We start from the raw sequence: 19,347 nt of genomic DNA on the forward strand, positions 1-19,347 counted from the left end.
GAATCTTTGAACAAGTTAAATTCCCCCATTAAGCTGACCTTATCTCATGACACACAGACGATTCATTACTTGGACGTGACTATATTTAAACAGGGTGAAGGGTTGGGCACTACTCTGTACAGGAAGCCCATGGACAAAAATAGCCTTATCCAGGCACAATCACACCATCCCACACACATGTCCCGGGGGTCCTGTATTCACAGTTCCTAAGAATTATCCAAAATAATTCGGATAGGAATACAGCGCAACTACAACTCACTACCTTATCTTAGCAGTTTGTTGCGAAAGGTTATGACAGCGTGTTGGTGAATGAACAGCGGAGACGAGCGGAATTGATGACCCAGGATGCTTTACTTAATCCAGACTTGAGCGCAAGGAGGGTTCCTCCAGACTTGATTTTCTCAACACAATGGACTGAAGTTAGCGGTGAGATGAAAAAGGCTTTGAACAATCGGTGGGAAATTATACAGGCAGATCAAAACTTACACTTTGCTAACAAAAAAACGCTACTGGCCTATTAGAGAGGGCGTAATCTGGGGGATCTTTTAGTGATGAAAGACATGTTTGAACCCCCTAGAACATGTACCACCTGGTTGGATAGACCCCTTAAGAAAGGGTGCTTCAAATGTGCCGGTTGCCTGACCTGTAGCGGGATGCTACAGGGTGCCCAATTCTCACATCCCTGAACTGGGGCCAAATTTGATATTAGGTACAGGGTGACCTGCACTTCTGACCATGTGGTTTACATAGCTTGGTGCCCGTGTGGACTTTACTACATGGCCAAAGCTGGAACCATGTACAGAGAGAGAATGAATAATCACAGAAGTGCAATACGGATGGCCTTAGCAACCGGTAAAGCTGATCAACCAGTAGAACGACACTGGCTTAAATCCAAACACAGTTTCGGCACATGATCATTGATCATGTGCCCGTCCCATGCAGAGGAGGGAATAGGGAAGTGATGTTGTTGCAAAGGGAGACACAATGGATCTTTAAGTTGGATACCTTAGCCCCCAAAGGGCTTAATGAGACACTACCCATGTCGTCTTTTTACTAGTGGATTAACCTGCACTGTGGTTTACCACGAAGATTTTTTTTTATGTAGTTTTTTACATCTTCTTTCCCTTAGGATGACATAGACTTCGTGGATTTTTCTCTCTTCCGAAAGGTGACTAATAATGGACGTAGGTACCCATAGTTGTGAAGTGGACATTTATGAGTGACTTTGTGCTCTGAATTATATGAGGGCACTAATATGTTGTCCCTCTTGACTCTGAAATACAACTATGACAAAACCCTTTTTTTCAGATGATAGTAATATAGGGGATGTGAAGCAAACCTTTCTTCTTGGCTGTAGGTCATATGTGTGATTATGAGTAATCAGAATATTTCTGATTATGCTTGCCTGGTTCTAGGGTTCGGCATGTGGTGGAACGAGTGGACAGATTATTAGGAGGGGCTGGGGAGGACCCAGCGGTCTTGGTACACATAGGTACCAATGACAAAGTTAGAGGAGGTGGTGAAGTCCTCAAAAATGATTTTAAAAAACTAGGTGCAAAGCTGAGGGCGAGGACTTCCAAGGTAATTTTCTCAGAGATATTACCTGAGCCACGAGCAACGCTAAGGAGACAGCTGGAGCGTAGGGAGATTAATGCGTGGCTGAAAGATTGGTGTAAGGAGGAGGGGTTTGGGTTTTTGGAGAACTGGGCTGATTTTTCAGTCGGCTACAGGCTCTATGCTAGGGATGGGCTGCACCTCAATGATGATGGGGCAGCTGTTTTGGGAGAGAAGATGGCTAGAGGGTTGGAGGAGATTTTAAACTAGGTGTGGGGGGGAGGGTTCAGTAAAAGATTCAGTGGAAGACAGGTTAGATGAGATAGTGGGCAAAGAAAGAGAAAATGGGGGAGGAGATTTGGCTGGGGATACTGTTAAGGATAGGGAGGACCACATGACATATGTTCAATATGGTACCAGTATTAAATGTATGTTTACAAATGCAAGAAGTCTGACTGGTAAAATGGGAGAGCTGGAGCTGCTGGTGTTGGAAGGAAAATATGATGTGATTGGTGTGGCCGAAACATGGCTGAATGAGTCGCATGACTGGGCAGTAAATATCAGTGGCTATACATTGTTTCGGAGGGATAGAGGCAATAGAAAAGGAGGAGGGGTATGTCTGTTTGTTAGGCAGGATTTAAAAGCTCATATAAAGGAGGAGGTTATGTTAGAAAATGAGGGGGCAGAAGTCGTATGGGTGGAGTTCTTCACCAATAGTAAAGAATCCAGCAAATTAATTGTAGGAGTATGCTATAGACCCCCTAATGTAAGTGAGGAGGAAGAGACAAAGCTCCTAATGCAAATAGAAAAGGCTGCTAGTTTGGGTAAAGTAATGATAATGGGGGATTTTAATTACCCAGATATTGACTGGAGCAACGGTACTGCTAGATCAGTTAATGGGAACAAGTTTATAAACTTATTGCATGACAATTTTTTAGCACAGGTTGTTGAGGAGCCTACCAGAAAAAATGCTATTCTTGATTTAGTGATCTCAAATGACCCAGAACTTATAGCAAATGTGCAAGTCATTGAACCCCTGGGTAATAGTGACCATAATGTTATATCTTTTAATGTCTGGTGCAAAAAACAAAAATATACTAGGGCAACAAAAACCATGAATTTTGGAAAAGCTAATTTTAGTGCCTTGAGGGCTGCCCTACAGAGCATTGATTGGGGCATTAGGTTTTCAACTAAAAACACAGAACAGAAATGGTTGTCCTTTAAAATGACATTAAATCATTACTGTTCTCAATTTATTCCCTTAAGGACTAAACGTAGAAGCTCTAAGAATCATCCTGTGTGGCTAAATACAGAAGTAAAGAAGTTAATGGGAAAGAAGAGAGGCATTTAAAAACTACAAATCTGTAGGGACAAAAGCTGCATTTAATGAATATAAACATTGTAATAAATGTTGTAAATCAGCAATCCGGAAGGCTAAGAAAAGAAATAAAGAGTTAATTGCAGTGGAGGTGAAAACTAACCCTAAAAAGTTTTTTAAATATATTAATAGTAAAAAGATGCAGGTTGAGAGTGTTGCTCCATTAAATAATGGTACCAGTATGGTTGTAACAGATACAGAAAAGGCAAATGTGTTAAATCAGTTCTTTTCTTCAGCGTATACAATAGAGGAGTCTAGGTTCCCAGGCTCACTTTATAGCTGCACTAATGGCTCAACTCAATCTAGTCAGTGGCTGACTCAGGATATGATTCAAAAAGCTTTAATACAAATTATTGTAAACAAGGCTCCAGGGCCTGATGGCATACACCCCCGGGTTCTAAGAGAGCTTAGTTCAGTCTTAGACCAGCCCTTATTTCTGATTTTCTCAGATTCACTGTCATCTGGTATGGTGCCTATGGATTGGAGAAAAGCTGATGTTATTCCGATATTTAAAAAGGGATTGCAATCTCAGCCTGGCAATTATAGGCCAGTATCTTGACATCTGTGGTGGGTAAATTATTTGAAGGCTTGTTAAGGGATTACATTCAAAATTTTGTCCTAATGAATGGCATTATGAGCAACATGGCTTTATGAAGGATAGGTCATGTCAGAAGAATTTGATTGCATTTTATGATGTGGTATTTAAGATTCTGGACAGTGGGGTGGCAGTAGATGTGATCTATTTGGATTTTGCCAAAGCGTTTGATACTGTGCCCCACAAACGACTGCTTTCTAAACTAAGGTCTGTTGGGCTTAATGAAGTCGTTTGCACATGGATAGGAAACTGGCTACAGGATCGGGTACAGAGGGTGGTTGTTAATGGGACATTCTCTACTTGGAGTAAGGTTCTTAGTGGGGCCCCCCAGGGCTCAGTATTGGGTCCACTTTTATTTAACTTATTCATTAATGACTTAGGGGAGGGTGTTGTAAGTAATGTATCAGTGTTTGCAGATGACACAAAGTTATCCAGCCCAATTAATTCCATCCAGGATGTGGCATCCTTGCAACAGGATCTTGACAAACTGGCAATCTGGGCAGCTAAGTGGCAAATGAGATTCAATGTTGATAAATGTAAAGTCATGCACCTGGGATGTAAAAATATCCAAGCCACTTATACCCTTAATGGGACTGCACTAGGCAAATCCATCATGGAAAAGGACCTTGGAGTCCTTGTAGATGATAAACTTGGCTGTAGCAAGCAATGCCAGTCGGCAGCATCAAGGGCAAATAAGGTCTTGAGCTGTATTAAAATGGGCATAGAGTCAAGGGAGGAGGGGGTCATTCTTCCACTGTATAGAGCACTTGTAAGGCCCCATCTAGAATATACCGTACAGTTTTGGTCTCCATCACTCAAACAGGACAATATTGTATTAGAGAGGGTACAGAGAAGGGCAACTAAGCTGGTAAAAGGTACTGAAAATCTTAGCTTTGAGGAAAGACTGGCCAAATTGGGGATGTTCACGCTGGAGAAGAGGCGCTTAAGGGGTGATATGATGACTATGTATAAATATATAAGGGGATCATATAATAATCTCTCTAATGCTTTATTTACCAGTAGTTCTTTCCAGCTGACACAAGGTCATCCATTCCGATTAGAAGAAAAGATTTTCCGCCTAAATATTCGAAGGGTTTTTTTTTTTACAGTGAGAGCTGTGAAGATGTGGAATTCTCTCCCTGAATCAGTTGTACAGGCTGATACATTAGATAGCTTTAAGAGAGAGCAAATTGGAGAGGCTTCAGATGGGTTTGCCTTCCTCTGGATCAACTGGCAGATAGGTAGTTAAAAAAAAAAAAAGGTTGAACTCGATGGACATGTGTCTTTTTTCAACCTTACTTACTATGTTACTATGTTACATAACCCTGTATTCACTCACTTGCTAAAAAGGCATCCAACCCCTTCTTAAAGCTATCTAATGTATCAGCCAGTAATGAGCTAACTGCATATTATTTAAATCTAACATTGTACCACTAGTTCCTGTTCAATAACCTTTTAAAAGCCCTTAGGACCCCCAGGGAAAGTTTGTTTAACAAGTCTAAGGGTCCTAAGAATCAGGATTCTCAACCAGTTCGATTCATAAGCACTTTTTGCAAACAATGGCCAATCATTAACTCTATACTAAAGAAGCATTGGCATATATTATTAACAGATCCAGTCTTATCTGTTTCGCTTGGACCTCGTCCATTAACATGCTGCCGTAGAGCACCGAAATTTACGAGATTGTTTAGAAAAGTCATTTCACTAAACCAAATAACAAAACAGCACATGTAGGCACATTCCCATGTGGTAAATGTAGAGCTTGTGGATATATGCATAACCAATCTTTGGTCACTGATAGATTTGGTAAATGTCACAATATTTACTTTAATTTTACCACAGAATATGTAATTTGCATATGTAATTTACATGTTGACCTGTCCTTGGGGTAAGATTTACATTGGTAATTGTTGCAATCGTGCTTTAAAGAAAAGGATCCTAGAACATGTATACAGCATAGATAATGCACTGGAATGGATCAAATCAGATAAGAAACTTTCTATAGTCAGTCGTCACTTCTTAGAACACCACAATAACATAAGCAGAGGTCTCAAAGTCACTGGGCTTTCCAGGATCTGGAATCTTCCTTGTTGGCAAAAGAAAGTGAATGGATTTTCAACATGAATGCTATGGGCCCTGAAGGCCTGAATGAGAGCATTATCATGAACATTTTTTTATTTGAAATTCATGATCCCATAACTCAGTGAATAATATTTTTATGATACCAGAAGATCATTCCTAGTTATCATAAGTAATTGAACAATATCCCTATGATTCCAGCAGGACCAGCTGATTTATAACAGCTGAGTATAGAAATATTTTGCCAAGACACTATTAATTCTACCTCCATCCCTTCCAGCATAATTCTTGTTACAATTTATCCAAAAGGCTTTAAAAGATACATACTGTTAGAATTTACTACCCTCAATTATAGATAACAATACACATTGCAACTATGTCTATCGATTAATCCTGGGGAGATATGAGCACATTAAAAGTAAAGGGGCCAATCAGCTCCCCCTGTGCTTCCACACCCCATCGCTCATTGGTGGATTTGAAATCAACGTGCACTTGCATCTATAAATAGATGTGCTTTATCTTCGCACCGCGGAATGCCTTTAATAAAGCCCGTTAAGCGAGCGAAACGCGAGTCAGGCGCCTATACCTTTGTAAACCAGTGCTGTCCAAGTTCTGTGGTACCAAGGGCCAAAATTTTACTGGCCTATGTAGAGGAGGGCCGATAATGGAAGTCAGTGTTGGCCACTCCCCCTTTTAAACCACACCCACTGTAAACCACACCCACATTACCACAAGAACTTTTAAGATCATATCCACATTAACGGTGGCAGCACACCAAAAAACCAAATGGTTGGTGCTCACTGCAGGGAAATCCCTCATCACTCATAAGTGAAAAATTTAAGTCATGTTAAAAACATACCCTTAAATCCATATGCTTCATCCTCCCCTGTGGATAATACAACCCCCCAACACATGATTAAACACCTTAGGGGTCCTTAACAACAATTTCCAAATGCTAACAAAACCCCAGAACAAACCCCTAACAGGCTTACATTCCACAGGTAGCATAGGGCAAGCAGAGAATGGCACACACAAGCAGCACTGGGCAAGCAGAGAATGGCACACACAAGCAGCACTGGGCAAGCAGAGAATGGCACACACAAGCAGCACTGGGCAAGCAGAGAATGGCTTCAATCAGTGCCCCCCCACCCAGTCCTGCATTACCATTACCCACCTTACCAGTCATATAGCCTTCTGTACCTGTGCCAGCACCTATCACATTGCTTCCATGTTTACCTATGCCAATGGCAGTCAATCCTTCAGATTGCCCCCAAACCCCAATCTGTACCTGTGCCAGCATAAACGAAAACATCCATCCTATTTTTATCCCCAATCTGTACCTATGCCAGCGGCAACCAAAAGAATCCATCATATTGCCCCAATTTGTATTTGTTCCAGCAGTAGCCAAAAATCCATCATATTGCCCTCAAACATCTGTGTACCTGTACCAGCAGCCACCATATTGCCCCATGTACCTGAGCCAGCAGCAGCCAATCCCTTATATTGCCTACTCTGCCTGCCCCTAGTTCCGGCCCTGCAGGGAGGGAATGCAGAACAAAGCAGGAGACAAGGAAAGCTCTCATTCTAATATGTACTACATACAGTGACACAGTGCTGGTGCCCCATTAGCATTTTGAATAAGCTGTGAACAGGTGAACAATGTGGGAAGTTTCAGTCTGGATCACAGGTGTGAACACTATAGGCTTTAGGATATAAATAATAGAGGTGTCACAAGTATGAACAATACAGGGGGTTAGAGTCTGAATTTGAGTTTTAAACAATGCAGGGGCCAGTTTATCTCTGTAGTGATACTTTTTAAATCTTACATATGGTAAGCAGACACAGCATCTGGGGGGCCACAGAAGGGGGGGTCACCGCCAGTTGGACAGCCCTGTTTTAAACTATTAGGCAGGGGCACGGGGAAAATCATTTGTGGAAGGGTGGCTTGTGGGTGATCTCTCCATTACCAGTGCTATTAAGAAGCAGTGACAGGCAGGGAGTATCGGTTTGTTATAAGTTACCATTGTAACAGCCACGCTCATCAAGGGAGCGCTCTGTGTGTACATGTGGGGGAACTACGGGCCGGCTCTTCAAACGCTTGCAGAGGCTCTCTTGGCAGCAGTAAGAGCCATGCGATATGCGGCTTCATAAATCTATCTAATTAGATTATCCCATCCGCCTCTCTGCTCTGAGTCACATAATAGGTAGAATCAGTGACAGGCAGAAAGCATCGGTTTTGATAATAGTAAATACTTTAGTTGATATGTCCATCAATAAAGGTGTGTGTGTGTTGAACTACGGGCCGACTCTTCAAATGCTTGTACAGGCTTTCTTGGCAGCAGTTAAGCTGGCCATAGATGTTAAGATTTTGAAAAGATCCGATTGTCATCGTGAGACCACGATTAACTCGGAACGATCGTAAGAATTGTCCATCAACTAAAAAGACCAATTTTCCAGGAAAAGTAGCTGCCTGCTTGGCCCTGCAAACATAGCTAGATTGCACTGGGACCAACAAAGATTTTTTAACCTGGTTGATCAATTTCCTGACAGATGTCGGCCGAAAAATCGGAAGATGTTCGATCGTTCGAATCCCACTGACCGCACGATAATTTTGAAGGATTGGTCGGACTTCGCTAAAATCGGTCATTCGGCAAGAGAAATCTTTGCGTCTATGGGGACCTTTATAGCCAGATGACATACAGTCTCTCCTATCACTGATTCCAACACCAAGTAGATGCCTCAAGACTGTGGTTCTAGCCTGGTAGCATCTGTCTTTCCCACAACCATCAAGCACCATTTATTAGAGGAAGTGGATTTACTGACTTAAGTTTAGTTGTTTATCCTTTAACAAATCCTCTGCACTTCGTCCCTGAACTAATGACCCGGAGTCGATTTAGCGCTCTCTCCAGATCTTGTTTTTATTAGTGTTAAATTCTGGGCACAATTTTAACTATACATTAATAAAAGTTAAGTTTTAATTTTGCTCATATAGTGGGAACTTCTGGATATATTGTGGGGTGGTGCAACTACAAGGGTCATTCTTTTTCTATTTTGGTTAGAATGAATTTCATCATATTGGTCAGGAATTTGCTGGTATCATTGTCAACCCCCATGTACTGATCTAAAAAATACTTAAGGGCTTTCAACTCTAATTGGTGATTTATGGAGGTATACAAGGACTCTACATAGAGTGTTATCAGTAATATCTCCTTGGTTACTTGTATTTCATTAACTTGATTTAGTACATCCATAGTATCTCAGGCATACGACTTTAGATTTTCCACCATTGGTTTAATTTTCAGGTCAACATATTGGCTGGCTTTTTCCGTCAGATTACCATTCCCAGATATGATGAGTCGACCCAGAGGTTTGTTAATACTCTTATGTATCTGTTAGTAAATAAAAGGTTGCAACCCTTGGATGATTGATACTTAAAATATTTTCTCCTTTTTGTCAATTATATTATCCTTATAAGAATTAAGTATCAATTTGTCATAATGTTGCTGCTTCCCCTGTGGGAAATTGCAAATCAGCAGGAGGTGATCTATTGTTTAGAATGCCCTTGCATTAAAAAATATGTAGGCATGACTAAACAAATGCTCAAACAATAACGAGAGGGGACATAGAACAAGAACTACTAAATCGAGAATACCATTGGATCTTTAATAAAATAGTGTCCCTCCATAGGAATTAATAAAAATATACTCTTTGGTGCATTTTTATAGATTAGTAATAGCTACCGTTTATTACTCTCACACATACATGTGACGTATATTCAATATAAGTCCAAGCATGCTCCCCATTCATAATAACCTTCCAACACCACTAATAAAATTCTACAGGATGCTTTAGCAATTAATCTGTGTAAAATCTCTTATGGTGCTAGAGAATTGTCCCTAAGCTCTCCTTTAGATGATGAGAGAAAGGGGCGCGTCTTGTTATTTCCCTGTAATGCTCTAGTTCAGGGGTCCCCAACCTTTTTTAATCATGAGCCACATTTAAACGTAAAAAAAGAGTTGGAGAGCAACACAAGCATGAAAAGTCCATGGGAATGTCAAATAAGGGCTGTTATTGGCTGTTTGGTATCCCCTATGTGGACTGATAGCCTACAGGAGGCTCTGTTTGGCGGTACACCTGTTTTTTATACAACCAAAACTTGCCTCCAAGCCAGGAATTCAAAAATAAGCACCTACTTTAATGCCACTGGGAGCAACATCCGAGGGGTTGGTGAGCAACATTTTAAACGCGAGCTACTGGTTGGCGATCACTGCTCTAGTTGATGGACAGCGGTCAGGGAATGATGCGACTGGCATATCATGAATACGCAACTTCCGACTTGACGCTTCACAATGACGTCACGGATGACGTGCACTTCTCGCGTGAATCTGTCAACACGGAAGCCTTAAATACCCACGCGACAGTCAGTAAGCCCATTTGCCTTGAAAAAGCGTTCTGTGAAACACACGTCGGCAAGCCTTTGTTATTTTAAGTTCTTTTAAGTTTGATTCTAATTCACTAGAAATTTTTAATTACAAGAAACGGAGGCAGAATTTAGCCTTCAGCAACTGCATTTACTCCTTTAGATACTCCTTTCTTTCCAAAGGCTTGGGAATTTGTGTTTTTTTAGGTTATATCATTGAGCTAGTAAGGTAAAAATCAAGACCACAGTCCCCAGCACCCTGCCTTCTCCTCTGTGTGGTGTCCCAGGGCCTAGAAAAATTACCAATAGAAGTTTCTAGGCTGGTTGTTTGAATTTAGTTAATGAATTTGAACTCATTTTTAATATTATATTTATTGCTTATTAGCAGTACTACTACTACTACTACTACCATTTCATTAGGAATCTTTACTGCTTTTTTCCTTTGGAATCAGACTCTTTTTGGTAATCACACCTCCGTATCATCCGAAAAGTGATTTAATTTGTAATTAATAGGGATACCCTACAGATTATGGTTATGGTCAAGTCTCTGCATAATTATGGTTCAGAATATTCATAACAGTAAACCTGATGAAAAATATTGAGTACCATTTGGTTTACATTTTCAAAATCTCTTTAATAACTAACATTGTTTGCAAAATTGTTTAAAAACACAATACATTGTCTTTTTTAAATCCTCAAACTGTGATATACATTCAAATGAAAAAGACTGCTTGAAGAACCATCCCTTTAGTTGGCCTATTTTGCCATCTTTTTTCTTAGTTACTTTTTCAACAAATCGAAACAAATTGAATTTTTATGATGTAGTTTTTATTTCTAAATTACACTGTTAACATTGCAAATAATTAACCCTACAATTCAAAATTTCTTTCCTGAACCAGCAAGTGTATTTTTTTTAGTTGTAATATTGCTATGTAGGCAGTCATCTCAGGTCATTTTGCCTGGTCATGTGCTTTTAGAAAGAGCCAGCACTTTAGGATGGAACTGCTTTCTGGTAGGCTGTTGTTTCTCCTACTCAATGTAACTGAATGTATGCAGTGGGACCTGGATTTTACTATAGAGTGCTGTTCTTAGATCTACCAGAGAGCGGTTATCTTGTGTTCGGGAGCTGCTATCTGGTTTCCTTCCCGTAGTTCTGTTGTTAGGCTGCTGGGGGGGGAGGGGGTGATATCACTGCAACTTGCAGTACAGCAGTAAAGAGTGACTGAAGTTTAGTAGAGCACAAGTCACATGACTATTCTATTTGTTGTAAGAGAATATTTGTATTTAACAACAATTCTAAACTGTAACAAAGCCAAGATACCCTAGTAATAAAAGTCATTATCAATTTGTGTGAGCTCAACAAAACATTTCAGCAAAAATTATATGAAGGAGATCCATAACATGAAAAAGCATGGTGGTTTATGAAACTTGCTTTTGAGGTAAGCATTCATAATAAAACTTTGTGTTTCACTTCACTCTGTTAATGCCAACAATCACAATTCTAAAATATGTAATTTAGCCACAATATTTATACATTCCCATAATAATTTAATTGAAAGTTCTTCAGTGGATATTTACAACTGTATATACATAAGTTCTCAAATATTAACAAATGTAGGGGAAATGCAGAAATTAATGGAAGTGTGTTTCCAATAAACTACATATAGCTCATGTCAAGAAATATTATCCAAACGTAGCACAAAATCTGCACTCGAAAATGTCCAATTAAATTGTGACAGAGACTTCAGCAGGAGAAGACCTAACAAAAGGATATAATCCCGCATATGCAATGCAAGGCACTTGGCTCAGGATCAGTTAACTAACAGTAACCAATAAGATATCTGCTTTTAAAATAAAGGTTTCCTTCGGATTGGTTGCTATAAATTTAGCAGCATGTACTACATAACTTCAATAATGTTTTAAAATTGTACACTACAATTTTTTTTCCAGTTGATTTATAATTTACCTAGTTTGCCTTTTTATGTGATTAGATCAGTAGAAAACATTGCACATTTTATTAAATTTCTCCAACAGGGTTCTAAAGAATTAAATAGCTATATATTCTTTGTGTGTTGTTATATGCTCTAGATATAAATATATATATATATATATATATATATATATATATATATATATATATATATATATATATATATATATATATATATATATAGATATGCAGGCCCACAGTACCAGCACTCAGACAGATGTTGCCAGTGGTGCACGATCAATAAATCGTATATAGTCTTATGAAGGATCAGCACACACTGTTCTTTAGTGAAGTAATAGTGTTTATTTTCAAACAAAACATATTTTTATCCGACGTTTCGGTCCCACCTGGGGACCTTTTTCAAGGATATATATATATAGATATAGATATATAGATATATATAGATATATATATATGGCCACATTTAACACGAGTTAATGGATTACATTTTGTCTGCTTGTACCCAAGAGCATTCTGCATTTTAGCACAGTTGCATTTAATTGCATTTTTTTTATTAACTGCAACATGCTGCATGTATTTGATGCACTTTTAATAGAAAATTGCACATCAAACTCACAAAAACACACAGGTTATAAAGATGCACATGAAAGAGTTTTCATGTGTTTAACATGCAATTCAAAAGGCGTCCATTAAAACACCTGTGTATAAAATCCCTAACACAGATTAACAACTTCCCATTTTACCTTTTTACTTATTCTCTTTCTCATTCTTTTTTTATTGTATATCAGGGGATGGTCTCCGTAGCATATTACTTTTTTTTCATTTTTTATTTAATAGAAATTTTTCATAGATAAGATAATTAAGAAATACAGAAAAGATAAAAATAGGTAAAAAGTAGATTAAGAGCAAATAGGACAATTTCAGCAATGTACCATACAAATTAAAGTATACAATATACACACGCAACCAGATGCTTTAACAGTTATAACAACATGATGCTACTAAAATATTGTTGCTAAAAGAAGGTATATGGTAACTAAACAAACCCCCTACTGGTTTCTATTTTGCGGAATTAGATCGTCCATTATATCCTCTTTTAGCCAAGCCTCCCAATTAAAACTATCTATTCAGAAACAATATCCATGGTTACCATATTTTCCAGTATCTTTTGCTATTATTATGAAGTATATGGGTTATTTCTTCCATCTTCCTAGTTTCTTCAACTACCTGCTGCCATTCTATAAACCTCGGAGGAACCGACTCTTTCCAATGTGTTAGGATTACTGACCTAGTTGCATTCAATAAGTGCAAGGTAAGTGAATCCCTCAGTATTTCATTTTTGTCTCTATCTAGGCTTAACAGGATTAATGGAACATCCACCGCATTAACATCTATATGCGTTACTTCTGTTATTACTTTCAAAATCTTTCCCCAATAGTCTTTCAAACTCTTACATTTATACCATATATGGACGTGAGTCCCCTTATCTTTACTGCATTTCCAGCATATATATGTGTAGGGACCCTTGTTATTGGGCCAAGCCCTTCTAACTGGTAAAGTGTAACAACTACACCTATTGGACAAAGAGTGTAATGACACTTCCCTGCCACACTGCTATATAGTGCTGTGTAGGGAGTGGCCTCTTCCTCTTTGGCTCCTAGTGTCTGTGCTGCTAGGTGTTTCCCATTGAGCCTGGGATCACCAAGGCCCCAGTAAGCCATTTACCCCAAAGGGACCTGTACCTTTGGTGCTGAAGTCGGGAACCAGGCAATCCCGTGAATGAGGATTAGCTATCATTAGGGCAGATCTGTAATAGTCTCTCTAGGAGAGAGAGATAGCCAGATTAAGGTAGTATGAGCAGTTCTGTGCTCCATCAAGGAGAATAGCAGGGAGTAGCCTCCCAAAGGCTTTTAAGGTGCCTTTAGTGTAGGGAATTCAGTGATAGGGAATTCAGTTTAGCAGAGCACTGCCTGACCCCTACTTGATCGATCCTGTTTCACATTGGTCGCTGGTCTTTGGGAGCGAGATATTCTTCCTACTGTTTGACTTGAGGAGTGACATCTGTACATGCTGCATCATCATCAATGCTATCCTTTCTCCTCTGTAATATGCTAACTCCTACTACAGCTCCTGCGTGAGTAAACCTGTTGTCAATTGCCTTTGCATATTGTTGTGCTAATAAATCATCTCACTTGTTTTCACTATCTAAAGAACCTCCTGGCGTCCATTATTCTATCTTTCACTCTAATTAGCTTGTGGGTTGTAGTTTTACACCATCTTAAAGGGGAAGCTTCCATTTAGCGAAGGCTCTGCCCTGAGTGTAGTATCATAGTGATGTGCTAATATATCATCTCACTTGTTTTCACTATCTAAAACCTCCTGGCGTCCATTATTCTATCTTTCACTCTAATTAGCCTGTGGGTTGTAGTTTTACACCATCTTAAAGGGGAAGCTTCCATTTAGCGAAGGCTCCGCCCTGAGTGTAGTATCATAGTGTAACCCATGCTCATACACTAGCTGGACACCCTTAACCCCTAATTGCCGGGATAGGCCAAGAAAGCGTTACATTTTGGCGCCCAACGTGGGGCCCCGCCCCCAATCCAGGCTAAAATAGTGTTTTCGCAATTTTTGTAAAAATTGTGTACTGTATCTTTAAAATTTGCTGACAGGCTGCCGGACCCGTTAGGCAAAGGGCAGTCCTGCACGCACTTGCTATTTTTGGTGTGCGCATAGTAAGGCCGTGGGTTCGGGCTTGGTGGTTCTTCCTGTTCCCTTTATTCGCCTGCGCCACTAAAGTCCCGCCAGGTGCATATTCGCTGGCGTTTTTGTTTTGTGCACTGTGAGTCTTCGCTGGCGCCATTTTAGCCCTTGCGAGATTTCGCAGGCGCCATCTTGTCCCGCGCAGATACTGTTTGGCGCGCTTGGGAAAGGAGGCAGTCTATGACAATACGTCACCGCCGCCATTTTATAGAGTGTTTTCACGAGGAAGGACGTGTCCTAGCACAGCTCCGGCCTTGGCCTGCCCTACAACCCTAGCGACTGCTACGGAGAGTATTGTAAGGTACTTATACTACACTCTACCAGCGGATAGTTACTTAGCTATTCCCGCTCCTCACTGCGGATACCCAGACGGTTATATCAACTTTGTCAAGGTCCCCAGTGCCGCACCTCTACCGGTCCACGGCTGTGGCCGGATCCTGTGAGGAAGTTACCAGCTTTGTCCATTACCCTGCGGCTGCGGGTACACCATTTGCCAACCATCTTTAGCCACGTGGCAAGCGGCTGATTTCAAGATGGCGGATCACGGTTGGGACGGCTGGCCTGATCCGGAAGCCGGTTCTGCTTCCAACAACTTCACCCTTAAAGACCCACTACCTGAAACAAGCAATAAGAGGTATGTGTGGAACGGCACTTTTGGGGAAAAATACATAACTGGCGAATGTAAGGTGATTGTGGCGTATTGTGGGCGCTGCGGCGCTGAAGGGGATAGAGCTTTCCGAAGAATTAGCTCTACGTGCCATGTGTGTGGGTTTGGTTGCTGGATGGGGCCCCTAGCTGTTTTAGAGGAGTCCCCAGGGCCAATGATTATGTCCCCAGCACCTCCCGCACAAGAAAAGATTGTCCCCAGGGTGCCTGATGTCGCAGCTGTGACTGGCAATGAGCCTGCACCCCCTGCCTGTCCATCACCAATGCCACGCTGTTCTAGTCCCATGGCTGTGGGTGAAGAACAAGCCTCTGTTGCTATGGGGGGCATTTCCTTAGATCCTCCCGCTAAAGATGCAACACCTGCCACATGTGGTAGGGGCCGCGGCCGCGCTCCCTCCACGCTTCCAAGGAGCACAGCTTCCACTAAGGGGAATGCTAATGTCTCCCAACCCAGTTCCTCTGCGGAGAGCAGCTTTCTTTCTATAGCATCTCCAGAGCCAAACTGGGCCGAAATGGATTTTGGACCTCTGCCAACTCCATCTTCTGATACCAAGTTTTTCTGTTATGAGCCACTGCCTCCTAAGAGCCCTAAAGTCGACAATTCCTTTTGGGTCTCCCCTGGGCGTGCTGACCCTAAGAAGCAGCGCACCGTCTCAAGGATCCAGAGGATCATAAATATCAAGGTGTATGACCAGTGGGGCTATTACATGCCGTATGCCCCCGAATGGGTGTATGATGAGATGGAGAAGCACCTTGATGAATGGATCTACGGGGAGCTCCTCAGGAAGGAGGGAATTGGTTCTGGAGGCCTCTTCCACAGCGACGCTACCAAGAGGGAGCGTGACCTGAACTTCCTAAGCAATGTAGTTCACGAATGGTGGTACGGCCGTACCATCCTGAAGCACTATGTCAAAAGCTGCGGGAAGTTCCAGGAGGAGAAGCATTTTGGGCTTAGTGAGCTTATTTCCAATGGGGGCCGCGTTGACAAGCTGCACCCCAACTACTACCTTTTGTATGAGGACACACGGGCCAGATCATGCCTTGGAAGAGGGATCAACAAGCCTTCCTTAGAGGAGGTGTGACTGTAATTCCTCTGGGTGTATGACCCCCTCTATGTTTGCACAGCTCTCTCTGGACTCCAGTTTGTTGAGATTTCCTTGAGGGTTGTCTTTGTCTTCATTCTTCTGGATTGATGCCCCTTTATTTGGGCCTTCTTCAAACTGACAAGTCGTCCAGATTGATGCCCCGGTTTGGGCCTTCTTCGATTTGTTTTGTTCACCATTTTCCAGTTGCTGGACTTACGGACATTGTCCAGGACCTTTGTATATATGTTGGGTTCATGAGAAAGGACTGCTGAGCCCCTACCACAACCCTTCTACCTCTAACTACTCGCTGAGTAGCACCTTTATTCTTGCCTTTCTTCTCCCCAAGTGGCTCTCAGTAACTTTGTACACTTGGGTAGGGGGGGGGTGTGATATGGAATAAAGCTTGTGGTTATGGTGGGTCATGTAACTCAACTGCAATGAAAATGAGTGTTAACAGAAAAGAAATCTATGCTAATTTTTCTTTTCAGCAAGCCTGTGCCTGGACCTCCTGATGTGTAGGTATGGTTCACGTATCTTAAGTCAAGTGCCTGAGTGTCCTTAAGGGTTCTCATGAAATTGTACTAAAGTTTAATGTAACTGAAACAGTTTTTGCACTTACTTACCCTGACAGTATTACGTATATTGTTTACTGTTCTATTGCACTAATATTTCCACTGTGTTTAATATTTGTGTATTTTTCTAATTTTTGCACCATTGTCGGGACGAAATGGATTTTTCCCCCGGGTGTATGTAGGGACCTATAGGATCTATTAGGCTCCTATAGAGTTAATCCCCTACCTAAATTCTCTTTTCCCTTGTTATTGGGCCAAGCCCTTCTAACTGGTAAAGTGTAACAACTACACCTATTGGACAAAGAGTGTAATGACACGCCCCTGCCACACTGCTATATAGTGCTGTGTAGGGAGTGGCCTCTTCCTCTTTGGCTCCTGGTGTCTGTGCTGCTAGGTGTTTCCCATTGAGCCTGGGATCACCAAGGCCCCAGTAAGCCATTTACCCCAAAGGGACCTGTACCTTTGGTGCTGAAGTCGGGAACCAGGCAATCCCGTGAATGAGGATTAGCTATCATTAGGGCAGATCTGTAATAGTCTCTCTAGGAGAGAGAGATAGCCAGATTAAGGTAGTATGAGCAGTTCTGTGCTCCATCAAGGAGAATAGCAGGGAGTAGCCTCCCAAAGGCTTTTAAGGTGCCTTTAGTGTAGGGAATTCAGTGATAGGGAATTCAGTTTAGCAGAGCACTGCCTGACCCCTACTTGATCGATCCTGTTTCACATTGGTCGCTGGTCTTTGGGAGCGAGATATTCTTCCTACTGTTTGACTTGAGGAGTGACATCTGTACATGCTGCATCATCATCAATGCTATCCTTTCTCCTCTGTGATATGCTAACTCCTACTACAGCTCATCCGTGAGTAAACCTGTTGTCAATTGCCTTTGCATATTGTTGTGCTAATAAATCATCTCACTTGTTTTCACTATCTAAAGAACCTCCTGGCGTCCATTATTCTATCTTTCACTCTAATTAGCCTGTGGGTTGTAGTTTTACACCATCTTAAAGGGGAAGCTTCCATTTAGCGAAGGCTCTGCCCTGAGTGTAGTATCATAGTGTAACCCATGCTCATACACTAGCTGGACACCCTTAACCCCTAATTGCCGGGATAGGCCAAGAAAGCGTTACATTTGTATTTTCTGGGAACATCCTTTTCATCTTTACTGGGGTAAGATGCCATCTTTTTATTAATTTATAATTCATTTCCCTCACTCATACCGCTCTAGATTATTTATTACCTAAAGCCTGAATCTTATTCCACATTGAAGGGGAAATGTTGGTGTTTAATTCCTTTTCCCACTCCCTGCACGCTGTATCTTCCTCTAAAAAGATAGATGATATTAGTAATTTATACATAGTGGAAATTGCATTATCTAGGGTCTCTTTACTCTCCAGTATAGCTTCCCATTTAGTTGACTCTCTATTCCATTCTGCATCTTTCATTTTATAGATATAATGTCGCAGTTGGCAGTAGTTCCATACATCTCTAGGGTGATTACCCCAGTTCTTTTGAATTTCAGCCCCAGTTTCATTAATGATATAATTTTATATATATTATCCTTTCCTTCCCTTTTAGGTATAAACCCTGTCTGATCTTCATGAATTAAATCCGGTAAGTGTTTTTTTTAGTCTATTTGCTATTATTTTGGCGTAAATTTTTAGGTCAATATTTATTAAAGATATTGGCCTATAACTTGCGCATGCCTGGGGGTCTTTTCCCTCTTTTGGTATGATAATTATATGTGCTTCCTTTGCCTGTTTATAAAATCCATGTGTTTGATCTATAGAATTGAAGTATGAACTTAAGGTAATTAAGTCCTTTTTATATATTTTGTAGTATAGTGCACTAAATCCATCCGGACCCGGACTTTTCTCTACTGCCAATGAATCTATAGTATCACTTATTTCTTGGAGTGTAAATGGTAAATCTAATACCAATCTCTCGTTTGTTGATAAGGATGGTAATTGCGCTTTCTCTATAAATTGTTCCATTGCAACTAATTTATCATTTTGATCTACCCCTTCCTGTAACCTATATAATGTTTGGTAATATTGATGGAATATTTTAACTATGTTATGTGTATCATAATGAACCTTCTGATCTCTGTCCTTTATTGATGTAATATGTGTAGCCTGGTTAATTTTTTTCAATCTTTGAGCAAAGTGTCTATTGCATTTATCCCCAAATTCGTACCCCTTCTGTTTGCCATAGATATAGGCCTTATATGTGCCCTGGTCAATTATTGCTTTCAGTTGCAGTCTTTTCTTTTCCAATTGTACTGTCATATCCTCC

Source organism: Xenopus laevis, chromosome 6S (genome assembly GCF_017654675.1).
Source record: "Xenopus laevis strain J_2021 chromosome 6S, Xenopus_laevis_v10.1, whole genome shotgun sequence".
Classification (NCBI taxonomy): Eukaryota; Metazoa; Chordata; class Amphibia; order Anura; family Pipidae; genus Xenopus; species Xenopus laevis.